At 40.6% G+C, this 15,734-nt stretch overlaps 1 long non-coding RNA gene across 1 annotated transcript; it reads right to left on the bottom strand.

Annotated features, from left to right (window-relative positions):
- Positions 1 to 469: 469 nt before the first annotated feature.
- On the bottom strand, positions 470 to 5,866 carry LOC138973126 (uncharacterized). Its single transcript, XR_011457895.1, has 2 exons — positions 5,757 to 5,866; positions 470 to 4,399 (listed from the first exon to the last, which is right to left on the bottom strand). It is a non-coding gene; the product is annotated as an uncharacterized lncRNA (long non-coding RNA).
- Between the last annotated feature and the right edge of the window lie 9,868 nt (positions 5,867 to 15,734).

Consider the following 15,734-nt stretch of genomic DNA (forward strand, 5'->3'; position numbering starts at 1 on the left):
CACTTTAACATATACCAGCTGTCAAAAACCCGTGTGTTTACTTTGAAGTGTTGGAATGTTTGATCAATTAATTTGTTTAACTTCTACTGGCATCAATCCGCTAAATGTATTCATTTAAACATTCCAACTTTGCACACGACCCAGTCAGAATGTAAATGTTTGGTATGTATCAAAGTGTATAGATGGCCTAACCTCATGTAAGAGCCCTTGCAGTTATAAAAGAGTAAGCCAAACTTGGCGTTTGCAAGAAGAACAGTGCCTTGAAACTGACATCAGCAACAACAACAACAATTTAATTATCCACAATCACAGTGACTCGGGTTTTCACCCCATCCAAACCACCAGCCATCCTCTCACTAAAAACCAAAACAAACTCCCCAAAACACACACACACACACACACACACACACACACACACACACACACACACACACACACACACACACACATTAAAACACATAGAGAATCATGAGATTTGTTTGTTTGTTTATTCATCCTGTAGAATGTTTCTTTAGCCACTGAGCCAACTATAATACTCGTCATAAAAAGTAGGCAGATGCGTTTGAAGGCAAATCTTTATGATGAGGCCGTTTATAAAAAAAAATAAAAAAATACAGGTTCACCCAAAAACAATGCAACCCATAAAAAGGTTAAAAACTTCTACATTTGTGGACATAAACTTCAGCCTATGCATGACCCTTCTACAAAGTGACAATTTTGAAGATCAAATAGGCTGACTTTTGTGCAATTTTAAATTAAGTTTCCAATTTCGGGGATCCACTCAACGGTACGAGTTTTAAAATTGAGCGGTAGCCAAACTTGCCCGATCTAAGCGCTCAAGATTGTAACATTCGGGGCAATTCGAATCACGAAAGTATACCTCAATCAACATTCAGACCTGGGAATCCCTGTTTTGCACTTGGAGTATTCTCAAACAAACTTGTATTTTTTTTTTAAATGAGCGTACTCCACATTTAAACATGCTTCACACGCGTCTGTCGCACTGTTAATTAAGGTTACTATTTTGTAATCATGAATCAAAGACAAAGTACTGGATCTGCTTCGGGTTGCGCCTGTGAAGAAAAGTAGTCGAGGAATATTAATCGTCGTATTTGTTTTTCCACTGGATAGTATTCTAGACACCCCACGCGGGTTAGGACCGGCACGGTTGGCCTAGTGGTAAGGTTGGCCTAGTGGTAAGGCGTCCGCCCCGTGATCGGGAGGTCGTGGGTTCGAATCCCGGCCGGGTCATACCAAAGACTTTAAAATTGGCAATCTAGTGGCTGCTCCGCCTGGCGTCTGGCATTATGGGGTTAGTGCTAGGACTGGTTGGTCCGGTGTCAGAATAATGTGACTGGGTGAGACATGAAGCCTGTGCTGCGACTTCTGTCTTGTGTGTGGCGCACGTTATATGTCAAAGCAGCACCGCCCTGATATGGCCCTTCGTGGTCGGCTGGGCGTTAAGCAAACAAACAAACAAACAAACAAACGCGGGTTAGGGGGAGTCCCATATTGGTTGGACGACTGTTTCTCCTTTTACCCTTGTTAAGTGTTTCTTGTATAGAATATAGTCAATTTTTGTAAAGATTTTAGTCAAGCAGTATGTAAGAAATGTTAAGTCCTTTGTACTGGAAATTTGCATTCTCCCAGTAAGGTAATACATGTATATTGTACTACGTTGCAAGCCCCTGGAGCAAATTTTTGATTAGTGCTTTTGTGAACAAGAAACAATTGACAAGTGGCTCTATCCCATCTCCCCCCTTCCCTCCGTCGCGATATAACCTTCGTGGTTGAAAACGACGTTAAACACCAAATAAAGAAAAGTATTCTAGACAATCATGCGTACAAAATACGGCGAAATCGTATGGGTTCCCAGGTCTGAACATTAGACAATCAGTGACTTGAATACAGCAATTATACAAGATCAGGACATTTCCTGTGGATGAAGGCATGCATTTCATTGATGAAAATTGCGCGACATTGCACTTTACAACAAAGGGGTTAATGTTCCAGTCATTTGAGTTTAGTAAATATTTTCATAGTTGTTGTGCATTCTTCTTCTGCGTTCGTGGGCTGAAACTCCCATGTACACTCGTGTTTTTGCATGAGTGGAATTTTACGTGTATGGCCGTTTTTTACCCCGCCATTTAGGCAGCCATACGCCGTTTTCGGAGGAAGTTGTTGTGCATGAACTTCAGTTCTTCCACGACCATTCTACAAAGTTCCGAGTCTGTAGGTAGAATGGTCCGACATTTACAATTTCTCAAAAATGTGTTCCAAATTACACATCCTAAATTGTCAATGGAACGAAAGTTTTCCTGTATAGTGATTGCTCTGAACCTAGCTAACTGCTTTCTTCAGGTCACCGATGATCTAGGGGGTGTATACTCAGACATTCAGATAATATATAAGCTAAAAGTCTGGAGGGTTTAAATTAAGTAAGTATTGATACCGCTCATGGTCAAACTTCGTTTTAGTGAGTCGACCGCCGAATTTGGAATTTATTTTTGAAATAGAGCACAAAAGTCAGACCATTTGACCAGTTACATTTGATCTACAAAATGTCCACTTTGTGGAAGGGTCATGCACTGGCTGCGGTTTATGTACCTTAAAAATAAAGTGATTCAGTCAACAGATGTAGAAGTTATTAGCATTGTTTTAGGGTTACATTTTTTGGGTTTATCCTGTATATGACTGAAAAAGCCATTCATTCCCCAAACCTATTCAGAAAACAGATTGGGTTTATATGACATAGTGTCTATACAGTGGAACCAACAACACAGACACCCCGCAAAATCAAATTCGCAAAATCAATGTTCCCGCGTTAAAATTGACAAAAAATCAGAACTGCCTAAAACAAAACATCTTCTGCACGGCAATAGAAAAACCAATCAAATCTGCATCCAAATCAGTCAGTTGTGTTCACATATCTGGTCTAACACTGACATTAAGGCATGTTGATTGGTGTTGGTGTCATTCCTCTGAGAAGCTGTAAAAGGTGGTTTTTGAGGATGTTTTAGTGGGTAATGAGACAAAAACCGGTACGTTTTCGTAACTTCTCAACGCATTGCCTTCAACGTTGCGGTGATTTGTGCTAACACATGTGGAAAAGTTCATACGGATTTTAAAGTCATTTGAGACATTAGGTCTGCTGTTAATTGACATGCCAGAAAGAGTTCTTAAATTGATGGTAGGTCTTTGCTGACTCATTGAAAAACAATTTGTTGTTATCTTCAAGAACAATAACAGATACGCCACACAATTAAATTTCATGTACATATTTTATCAGACATGGGCGGTATGAGGATTTCAACGCGAAAATTAATCTTTAAGAATTTGACTCATTCAGAGCGCTGAGCGCAAATGTCGGCCTACGCCTAGCAAAGCTCACGGCTGACACGCTTAACTGATCATGGCTCTTTCATTTTCCAAGAATGTGTGTGTGCGTACAAGTGCGCTGTGAACAGTCATAGTTGAAAATGTATGAAATTAAAGGTACATTGAAGCTTTCATTTTTCTTAATGCATGCTAATTTTTTTTACAAATTCAGTTCATTGGACAGGGTACATTTTTATTTTTAAAATTCGTTCTGGCATGTCGCACACCAGCAGAACTAATATCTCACATGACTTGAGATTCTGTGTGTACTTAACGACATGTGTTAGCCCAAATCACTGACAAGTTTTAAGACAATGCGTTGAGGAGTTACTGAAATGTACCATTTTTTGGTCTCAGTTTTGTACTTAACAACATGTGTTAGCACAAATCACTGACAGTTTTAAGACAATGCGTTGAGGAGTTCTGAAATGTACCATTCTTGGTCTCATTACCCGCTAAAACGACTTTAAAAACTGCCTTCTGAGAGGATTGACAACTGCACCGCTCAGCATGCCATAGCGTTCATGTTAGACAAGATATATGTGAACAAAACTGACTGTTTTGGATGCAGATTTGATTGGTTCTGTCTAATGACATGCAAAACATGTTTCGGTTTAGTTGTTCTGATTTGTGTTGTTGATTTTAGCACGGGAAGCTTGATTTTGTGAATTTGATTCGGGGGAGGGGGGGGGGGGGGGTGTCTCAGTCTGTGTTGTAGGTTCCACTGCATAGACATTACGTCATGAAAACCCAATTTAGTTTCTGAATAAAGTAGGGAAAGTAATGGCCTTTTCAGTCATATACTTGGTTTTTCAATCAACAGCCTCATCAGTAAGATCTGCCCTCAAACGCATCTGCCTACTTTTTTTTATGACGGGTAGTGTAGAAACCTCTGGAAGCATTCTCAGCCGAATCAGATGGAAAAGCACAGAATGGTGATGGTACTCTGAATTTGATCATCGCCCCCAGCGAACCCAGGAACCAAGGTGCAAGCAGCCTTCCCCTAATGTAGCGGTCCTTCCTGAAAAATAAAGAAAACATATAACTGAGCAAGTTCAGTATTCACGGGGATGGGTTTTGGTTAGTTTTGGTTAGCGAGGGGAGGGTGTGTGTTGGGGGGGAGAAGGTGTGTACTGTTGAGCAGTGTGTGTGTGTAGGGGGGGGAGGAGGATGCACTTGCTCTCCACATGACTATTGGGATCGGGGATAGTGTGTGTGATATTGTAATCTAAACTATTAAAAAAAATCTGTGCGTGTATGAACTTTGTGCTCGGCAGAAATGTTCCTCGATTTTAGTCAAAAACAAGTGTGCCCTCAACCCACACACTTTCGGAGTTTCGCTCTTCAGCATCAACGCTATACAGTTTCATTGGGAAATGTGTCTCGATTTCAGTCCAAAACAGAACTTTCAGGATCCAAAGCACTCGCCTGTCAGCCTTTTTTTTCTAATTAAAATACATTCAACCCACCACATTTTCCAGTGATGAAGATACTGGGGATGTGTGTTGATCCCATTGATTTTGGCCATTTCAGATCTGGCCAGAGTTGTAGTTGTACATGGGATAGGAACATAACTTCACCCAGACACATCAAATATTGACATCCTGACAGTCAGTGCTTTATGTGCATAGTTGAATTTTGTTTATGAACGAATTTCTCAACAGTCACTAAAAGAAGTAACATGTTTGTTAATCTGAGAATGGTTTCCACAACAAAATCTAACTCTGAGCAGGAAGAAGCCAGGGTGTTGAATGTAGAAGTATTCGAGTGAACAGATTCATTCTTATTCCATGTAAAAGCCTGGCAAGATCTAGGATGGTGAGCCAAGGGAAGAATAACTGTATGTGCCTTTAAAATAATTCCAGTAAATTAGTAATGATTTCATTTTATCTTGAATTTTTGTTTTACTTTCCTGTACTGCAATAGTTCATTCACACTGTGTAATTTACTTTAAGAATAGTGGCAAAAGATTTGAGAAGAGAAAGAGAACTAAAACCAAGCTTTATGTACCATTTTGTATAAATAGTACATATTGTACCATGCAAGGATACATACAGATGTAAGAATTTATTTTATACAAAGCCGTAATGTCTTTGTGTCAATAAACTTGCATCTCCTGCCACTACTCTCAGATTCAGGTGTAACAAGTGTTGACATAGCTGAATGTATCTACATGTATCTAGATTGTAAGTGCATCTAATGTGAAACACAGATAGACTCTTTACAACACAAAGTACAAAAGTCTGCCAAAAACATCTACACAGCTTCAAACTACCATCACCAGTGCCAATTTATATCATAAATCAATTTTACAATAACAATTTAATAGGCACAAGCAGGTATAGTACTTGGTAGTGGTACAGAAATGTGTAACTTACTCTTCAGGGTAGTCTGTAAAGCAGCATGCCCACTCGGTCTGAATCCTCTCCAGAATCCATATATCTGAAGGCAAGAGCTGTATGAACACTTCACCACACATCACCTCTGGTTTCTTAAAAGGCCTGAAAAAAACCACCATAAAATAGTGGTGTCACTTCGTTGTTCAGATCACCATAAAATAATTAATTAACAATAAATAATAACTGTATTATAATTAAACCACTCGCACATTGATTCTTTTATCCCCTCTTTCACAATCATAGTTTATACAGCAGCAAATTGTGTGTAAAAAAATGTCTGTTTGTCTGTCTGTCTGTAAAAAATTCCATTTCAAACGGCAGAAATTAATATGTAAAGCGCGGAGAGCACTTGTGGTTCGCACTATATAAGCTCACCATAATAATAATAATAAAATAATTTACCTCTGACTCTGTTCATGCAGAGTAAATGTCAAGTATTTAAACAGAAAAATAAGTCATTGTTGAATAACCCTTCTAAAAATACACAATAGACACACTTTCAGTGGCAGTGATTCAAGTGAAGTCAGTTTCTTTCTTCATTTGTACACACAAAAAATTGTTTTGGGCCAGTTAGTGTTACTCTTGGCTTTACACACTTACTATATCAAATTATACATGCATTCAGCTTAGAACACATACTTCTAATGTTGGGAGTGCGGTGTGAGCCATGGCATTTACAGTTTAAAAATAAGGATCACAACAGTTTATTCAGAGATAGATTTGCCATTCACTGCATTATATTGTTAGTTGAACGAGATAGATCTACAGCAATGCTGTGAACAATGCATTAGATTTGCTGTGTTTTAGTGTCTACTGTTCATTGCTCCACCGTGGGAAATTCAGTCAACAGTGCGCAGTTCTGAAGAAACCGATGCTGCTGTGCATAATCATTGATGCATTGACGATCGTTTATTGTCAATGTCACTGTCAGATCTACCCTTGCTCTCACTTTTTAAAAAAATTATTATTGCAATATAATCTGACACACACTCACACACCGAGGCGCGCAAACGAACACACACACCGTGGGACACGCAAACTACACGCACACAACGGATGAATCTTGCTCTTACCTGTTGGATGATCCAAACCGATTAAAATTAGCGACAGGAAGATGTACAAGCCAAATTTGTACAGTCGCTGATGTAGAAAGTGGAAATGTAGTCAGTATTGTATTCATAGCAAATCTCCCGACTCAAGGTAGATCGTGTCCCAAATCAGCTGTGCCGGTCACTTCACGACTTGTATTTGAACCCCCTCCAAAGCGCAATCAATGTTTCAACTTCTTTGTCGACATCATTCTTTGGTTCATGCGTCGGACTGCTGAATATTTGATTTTTTTGTACAGCAAAATCAAAGACTGTCATGGCGGCCGCCATTTTTGTTTTTGCAATAGTTCGAAACTGTGAACTCCAGACTGTGTGCCGGTAAAATTCCGGTTACACTTTTTGTCGACACCGGATCCACTAAAATGATCGATCATTTTGATCGATCATTTTGATCGATCGTTTGACCCTTTCCGCGCGCGTGGCGGAAAGGGTCAAACGCAAAAATGATCGATCATTGTGATCGATCATTCTGATCGATCATTTGACCCTTTTCGCGTTTCATAAAATCGTAACTCCACTTGAAGAAGAAGACCAACAAGGGAGGAAACCCAGCAACTTTAACCGGCTCAACAGGGTGCTGGAAGGGATTGCGAAACATGTGAAACCTTTGAAGAATGAATGAATGTGGCAGGCCTTTACACAAATAAACAATTAATTGTGCAACTCCCACAAGGAAACGCCAGAAAAAAACAGTAAAACTGTGGCCGAAAAAATAGATAAAAGAGTGAAATAGATCGAGAGGGACAGACAGTAAATTACAGGGGCGCAGGAGAGAGAGAGACAGAAGGGGGTGGGGGGTCGGGAGAGAAATAGTGGGGAGAGAGAGATTAAGTGGAGAGAGAGAGAGACGAGGGAGAGAGAGACAGAGAGAGATAAAGAGAGAGCGGCGGGCAATTTCTTTAATGTCTCTTTAACAATGCTGCTGCTGCTGCTGCTGCTGCTGCTGCTGCTGCTGCTGATGATGATGATGATGATGATGTCATTTGTAAAAATCTAGACAGATCTGAGATGGTGACCCAAATCGTCTAAACGGGAATGACTGTGGCTTTAATTTATTAATTAGCGTGGTGACAGAGAATATTCGAATACATCATTGCTAGTACGTCTCTCTCACCATCAAACGAATACATCATTGCTAGTACGCCTCTCTCACCATCAAACGAATACATCATTGCTAGTACGCCTCTCTCACCATCAAACGAATACATCATTGCTAGTACGCCTCTCTCACCATCAAACGAATACATCATTGCTAGTACGACTCTCTCACCATCAAGCGAATGCATCATTGCTAGTACGTCTCTCTCACCATCAAACGAATACATCATTGCTAGTACGCCTCTCTCACCATCAAGCGAATACATCATTGCTAGTACGCCTCTCTCACCGTCAAGCGAATACATTATTGCTAGTACGTCTCTCTCACCATCAAACGAATACATCATTGCTAGTACGTCTCTCTCACCATCAAACGAATACATCATTGCTAGTACGTCTCTCTCACCATCAAACGAATACATCATTGCTAGTACGCCTCTCTCACCATCAGACGAATACATCATTGCTAGTACGTCTCTCTCACCATCAAACGAATACATCATTGCTAGTACGTCTCTCTCACCATCAAACGAATACATCATTGCTAGTACGCCTCTCTCACCATCAAACGAATACATCATTGCTAGTACGTCTCTCTCACCATCAAACGAATACACCATTGCTAGTACGTCTCTCTCACCATCAAACGAATACATCATTGCTAGTACGCCTCTCTCACCATCAAGCGAATACACCATTGCTAGTACGCCTCTCTCACCATCAAGCGAATACATTATTGCTAGTACGTCTCTCTCGCCATCAAACGAATACATCATTGCTAGTACGTCTCTCTCACCATCAAACGAATACATCATTGCTAGTACGTCTCTCTCACCATCAAACGAATACATCATTGCTAGTACGCCTCTCTCACCATCAAACGAATACATCATTGCTAGTACGTCTCTCTCACCATCAAACGAATACATCATTGCTAGTACGTCTCTCTCACCATCAAACGAATACATCATTGCTAGTACGACTCTCTCACCATCAAGCGAATGCATCATTGCTAGTACGTCTCTCTCACCATCAAACGAATACATCATTGCTAGTACGTCTCTCTCACCATCAAACGAATACATCATTGCTAGTACGTCTCTCTCACCATCAAACGAATACATCATTGCTAGTACGTCTCTCTCACCATCAAACGAATACATCATTGCTTGTACGCCTCTCTCACCATCAAACGAATACATCATTGCTAGTACGCCTCTCTCACCATCAAACGAATACATCATTGCTTGTACGCCTCTCTCACCATCAGACGAATACATCATTGCTAGTACGTCTCTCTCACCATCAAACGAATACATCATTGCTAGTACGTCTCTCTCACCATCAAACGAATACATTATTGCTAGTACGCCTCTCTCACCATCAGACGAATACATCATTGCTAGTACGCCTCTCTCACCATCAAGCGAATGCATCATTGCTAGTACGCCTCTCTCACCATCAAACGAATACATCTTTGCTAGTACGTCTCTCTCACCATCAAACGAATACATCATTGCTAGTACGCCTCTCTCACCATCAGACGAATACATCATTGCTAGTACGTCTCTCTCACCATCAAACGAATACATCATTGCTAGTACGCCTCTCTCACCATCAAACGAATACATCATTGCTTGTACGTCTCTCTCACCATCAGACGAATACATCATTGCTAGTACGTCTCTCTCACCATCAAACGAATGTCCCGTGGATTTCTTAAAGTTCCATTTCGCCGGAAAACGTTTCCAACATGATTTTGTGGACAGACAATTAAGCTCTAATTCGGAATACTTTCTTTCTTTAAACGCCCAATGTTAAAGGTCCTTGTCTACATTTTTATACCGAAAGCGCCATTTGACCATTAAAATGCAGAGTTTATTATCTACAAATATCAACAATACACCCCCTTTCGATCAGGAAAGACAAAGCCAGTGTAGCCGTTTGAAAATTCATTGTAGTATTCCAGCGTAGTACTCATTTGGAAATTTCCTTATTTGGAAAATGCCAAGCGCAAAACTCCTCTCAAATCCCGTGAATTTCGTGCGTTTAGAAAAAAGCGTGGACAGCGCTCCAGTGTCAAACTGTTGCTGCACTTGTTTGGGCGTGGCTATAAGCATAGTGACATGAATTTGATTGGTCAGTATTTTTAGGTAAAGCACATGTTCTCAGCAAACAGAAAACAAAATATTGGAAGCGTGAGTCACGCTGCCCAAAAATAAAATCTTTTTTTGCATATATTTGTTTTTTCTATAACTTTTTTCCACATGGTTCATTCATCATCTGACATAACTTTTTAGCGAAATCTAACAATAAGATTATTGAAAAAAAAGCAAAAATGTAGACGACCACCTTTAAAGACAGCCAATTGCAGCTGTCTTCCCTGAAGGCATATCTGATTTAACATTCATCTTTTCGTTCTTGTCAGTAACCAAAGCAGTTTCTCGCCCCAGATATTTTGAGACTTTCCGCCAACATATCTGTGCTACATCAAAGTATCAAAAATACTATTTTGATCAATATAGCATGGGAAGCCGAATGTCCCGAGGGTTGTTGTCAAAATAACTCTCACTTTATCTTGAAACTATTGTTAGGCTGATCTGGCTAAAAGCCGTGGTTAAATTAATGTGCATGTCTGATTGTTAATAATATCGTTCACATCACTTTGTGCACTTTTAGCTTTATTATAATTGTACAGAAAGTGGGTGTTTTCGCCTGTTTGTTTTGGGCAGTAAAACGTTCTTCTACTTCCCCAATCAACGCACCTTTCAATAGAAATTAACATAAAAGGCATGCTACGGCATTTTCCGATGCAATCGAAGAATTGTTTTTTTAAAAACAAGTTGAATTCGAGAAAAGGGATAACGTAAAAAGATTAAAAAAATAAAATATATAAAAGCAGTGAAGGGTAAAAACAAGTACCATGCAGCTTAAAACAAGACTGCCCAACTTAGACGCGTATTTCAACGGCCTCTCTTTACAAATGCAGATTGTTTTCCTCGTGCTGATGAAAACGATACATCTCCCCTTAAACTTGACATTTCAAGCAGCAGAATTAGATTTGGGTGTTACACACACACACAAATCGCCGAACACACCAGAAATCTTAAAAGTCTATTGTCTTCCACACTAGATTTTGAACACCGGTCATTGGTAGCTAAACTCGTTTATGAAAAAAATGGGTCAAAAGGCCCTATAAATGAAAAAAATATCTCAAAATATTCACCAAGATTGAGTCACTGTAACACAAACGCACGCACGCAATCACCGGCGCAAGCACGCACGCACACACGCACGCACGCACGCACACACACACACACACACACACACACACACAAACACACACACACACACACACACACAAACACACACGCAGAGGAAGCAAAGAAACCCCGAAAAGTGTCAAATGAGGTCGACAACTGGGTCTTGCAACTCACAGCCGACTGCGAAACGTCTTTCCGTTCCTGGCAACGCAGTTGAAGGGATTATATCTAACCAGAAAACTGTTTCAAATCGCCTCAAGAGCTACACAGTTCAGGTTGGGAGTTGTAATTATGTGACCACACACCAGGAATACCTTGAAATAAACCTTTGAGCGCTGAGTTACTCAAATTGAAAACGGCTGTGTTTTGAGTAGGAATCCCAGACTATAATTCTCATTGTAATGCACTTTGCGCTACTCCTAGTTTTCGTCCTACCTTTCGACCCTGAGTATTTCATGCGCTTTTCCTAGAGATACAGATTTGATACAGAGTTCGTTTTTACTGTTAAATAGATGGCAACACACACGGAAAAGGTCTTAGAATTAGTGTTCGAACTTTTTTATTTTTCAAATCTGAATGCTGTGTTTGGTAGTTAGTAATAGACCGTAATATTCTCCAACGTAGGGGAGACCGGGGCTAGTCCGCCTACTTTTATGCTTTTGGTAGCATAACTGGCGAGTTTGATGAACTAGAAGACTGATTGGCTCACAAAGTGTAGCCTATGCGATCGTAACTTTGTCTGTCTGTGCGTGCGTGCGTATGTGCGTATGTGCGTGCGTGCGTGCGTGTGTATGTCTGTGGTAGAAACTTTAACATTTCGTCATTTGAAGACGTCACATTATGGCGTAAGAGGGTTAGACGTCACGCGAAGGAATGTCTCGGTCATTGTTATTTTGAGCGGGCCGAGACTATTTGGCAGTCGTGTCTGTAAGTAGGCTACATGCAGACAGACAGATCTAGATCTAGTGTCTCTCTTTCTTGCACAGTGTCACCAATGCTTACTGTGTGTGTGTGTGTATGTGTGACGGAGTGGTTGAGTTTGGTTTAAACTGTTTTATTCAACGTTTGTGCATTATTTACAAAAAACGCATATTGAGTAAACAACAACAAGCATAATGCTTATAGTGGTTGAGTTTGTGTTACTGTTTGTTACTGTAGCCTACATACATGGACACGACTGCCAAATAGTCTCGGCCCGCTCAAAATAACAATCACCGAGACTTTCAGTAATTCCATCGCGTGACGTCTAACCCTCGTACGTCATAATGTGACGTCAATGTAATATGACGTCTTCAAATGTTAAAGTTTCTACCACAGACATACATACATACATACATACATACGCACGCACGCACGCACAGACAGACAAAAGTTAGCATCGCATAGGCTACACTTCGTGAGCCAAAAATACGAAAAAATGTAACACAAAATTACGTTAGGGGAGACCGGGGCTAGTCCGCCTACTTTTATGCTACTTTTATGCTTTTGGTAGCATAACTGGCGAGTTTGATGAACTAGAAGACTGATTTTTGGTTGGCTCACGTAAGTGTAGCCTATGCGATCGTAACTTTGTCTGTCTGTGCGTGCGTTTGTGCGTGCGTGTGTGCGTGTGTGTGTATGTCTGTGGTAGAAACTTTAACATTTCCGAGTCTATGTGTGAGTGGTTATCCAAGACTATGGATAAAGCTCGCATAAGATTACGTCACGGTCAAAAGTGTTTGACGTCAATTAATGCATCATGACGGCATGCCTCCCTGTAGTCTTTCTCTCTCGCGTGGTGTGTGTGGTCTCGGTCATTGTTATTTTGAGCGGGCCGAGACTATTTGGCAGTCGTGTCCCTGTAAGTAGGCTACATGCAGACACAGACAGATCTAGATCTAGTGTCTCTCTTTCTTGCACAGTCGTCACCTAAGCTTACTGTGTGTGTGGGTGTGTATGTGTGACGGAGTGATTGAGTTTGTGTTACTGTTTGTCTATTTCTTACGTGAGCCTTGAAGGCTTCGCCTCTTGTTTTATTTTACATCAAGACAAATGTGTAGCTGATATCAATGTGCAGACAGTTTTTATGTGCGCATGAACATTTGTTGTACATACTGCTTACGGCGAACATGCCCCATGACAAATAGGCGGACTTGCCCCTGCACGGGCAGGCAACTCTAGTGCCAGATAACGAGCACAACATGGGAAGGAAGAAGCAAAACTTTCGTCAGAACTCGACCTTAATTAACGCACTTTCACTCGACACCAAGACTAAGTATTTGTTCTCAGAGGTAATGCATCAAAACCTAAGTCAACTCCTATGGTTTAAACTGTTTTATTCAACGTTTGTGCATTATTTACAAAAAACGCATATTGAGTAAACAACAACAAGCATAATGCTTATAGTGGTGTTTACAGTTTTCTAGAAGTACATATAAATGGCGGCTATTGTACAGTTTAAATGAAAAGCAAGCAAACATGAAAAGAAAATTGAATGAAAATTGTACATCAGAACAAAAATCTGTTTAAGAATACATATATATTTATGGTATTAGCGAGTAAGAGATAGAGAGGGAGGGAGGGAGGGAGGGAGGGAGGGGGAGAGTGAGAGAGAGAGAGAGAGAGAGAGAGAGAGAAAGAGAGAGAGAGAGAGAGAGAGAGAGAGAGAGAGAGAGAGAGAGAGAGAGAGAGAGAGAGAGAGAGAGAGAGAGAGAGAGAGAGAGAGAGAGAGAGACAAGTAAACGTATCGATTGTGCTTTCACTTCAGTCAACTCCTATGCATTCATGTTACAAAAATGAAGAAAAACACTTGTTGTGATCTGTACTCACGATATATGGGCGCGCAACCTCTGAACTTCTGCAGGATATGGCGGGAAGAAGGGACACCACTCCCACATGGTGTGAATGACTAAAAGGTGGCACACGTAAGAATAAACAGACAAAGACGGATGTGCCCCGGGGGCGGCCTAGCCCCGGTCTCCCCTACATCTTGTTTGTTTCTGTTATGCGAAGCGTTTTAACCCTGCATGGCACGGAATTTGCATGCGGTAGCTAGACTGTAGGTTTGACCTCGTCAATTCAACGGTCTGGATCTGCTTTGTCAAATGGGTATCTATGAAAACTAAATAAATAATGATGACGACCAGAAGTTTGGACTTCTGACAGGAAAGCTGGGCGAAGCAAACCGCTTGCTGAATAAAATTCATTTACTTATTTGGCATAGTTTCGGAGCAGTTTTGAGCAAATCATTGCAGGTGTTTTAAACTTACAATACATGTACAGCGAATGTCCCTTGAATTTTGTAAGGTCCAAATCGTCAGAAAACAGTCAAAATGGCGCCTTCAGTATATTAGTACCGGCCGGTGTCTCCCTTCATTCGACAACCCTGATATTTTGTTTCCTGTTCAAAATATCGAAAATGTTTGGGGTTTTGTAGTGAGAATCGCAATCATTGCCCCATTCACTTGACGTTTTGCGATTTGTCTTTTTCGGTCTGCAGAGAAAAAAAATATTCTGAAAATATGAAATGCAAATGGCGGCCTTACTCATTAGTTTGGTGATATCTACTTCCTCTAGCAGATAATCAAAACTACGGATGCGAACACGAGTACATAAGGATGCAGACCAACTGTTGCGGTTCCAATTAGTCACAGTATGTACTTAAATCAGAACAAAAACGTATTACTTCATTCATTAGCGACTATTACGTGTTTGATCCTGTTATAAATACAAATCAAAGGAAAGTGCAGAGTCTTAGGAACACAACGGTACCAACATCAAGAGTACTTGACAAGAAACGAAGACGCACGAAGCAATTGAAAATGTGACTATCGTACGTATTGATTTACTTAACCTCCACCTTACAATGAAATGAATTTGTTTTTAACCTAGAGGTGAGGGGAGGTGAGAAAGTCAGATTTGCTGTCGCGAGGGTTTCTACTATTACACACTCACTCTGTTGTGGTCTCCTCGGCTATACGTGATTTCATTTGCACGAACTCTACTAGCCTGAGACTCACATCGTTGTAAGCGAATGATTAGTCAAGACATCGTTCGGGAAAACGTGACCCTTGTGTTTTGTGATTCGCTTGTTTATTTCTGAGGCAAAGTCAAATTGTAAAATTGCTTTCTCTTGCTTCTGAAAGCCTGGTCACGATGCAACGCTTGGAATTATTTGAAATCACATGGCTTTTTTTGTAACATGACGATTCTTTGACATTCTGTGAAAACTGCTGTTTGATAATACAACAAACGCCTTATCGTTATATTTGTTACGGGTGTTGGGGTCAGGGGTCAAGCGCGTGATGATGAGTCACGCCATGTGATGATGAGTCACGCGACCTACTTCCGGCAAACAATGGAATCGTGCTGCCGTCTGACTGTAAATGCACCACTCTAAAGCGAACGAGGTGTTTGCCCAGGGTTGCCTGGTCTATTCGTAAACAATTCCATGGAATACTGGGTTAGATATATATATATTGCTAGAATGGGACGAAACCGAATAGAGT

The sequence above is a fragment of the Littorina saxatilis genome, linkage group LG8 (genome assembly GCF_037325665.1).
Source record: "Littorina saxatilis isolate snail1 linkage group LG8, US_GU_Lsax_2.0, whole genome shotgun sequence".
NCBI lineage: Eukaryota > Metazoa > Mollusca > Gastropoda > Littorinimorpha > Littorinidae > Littorina > Littorina saxatilis.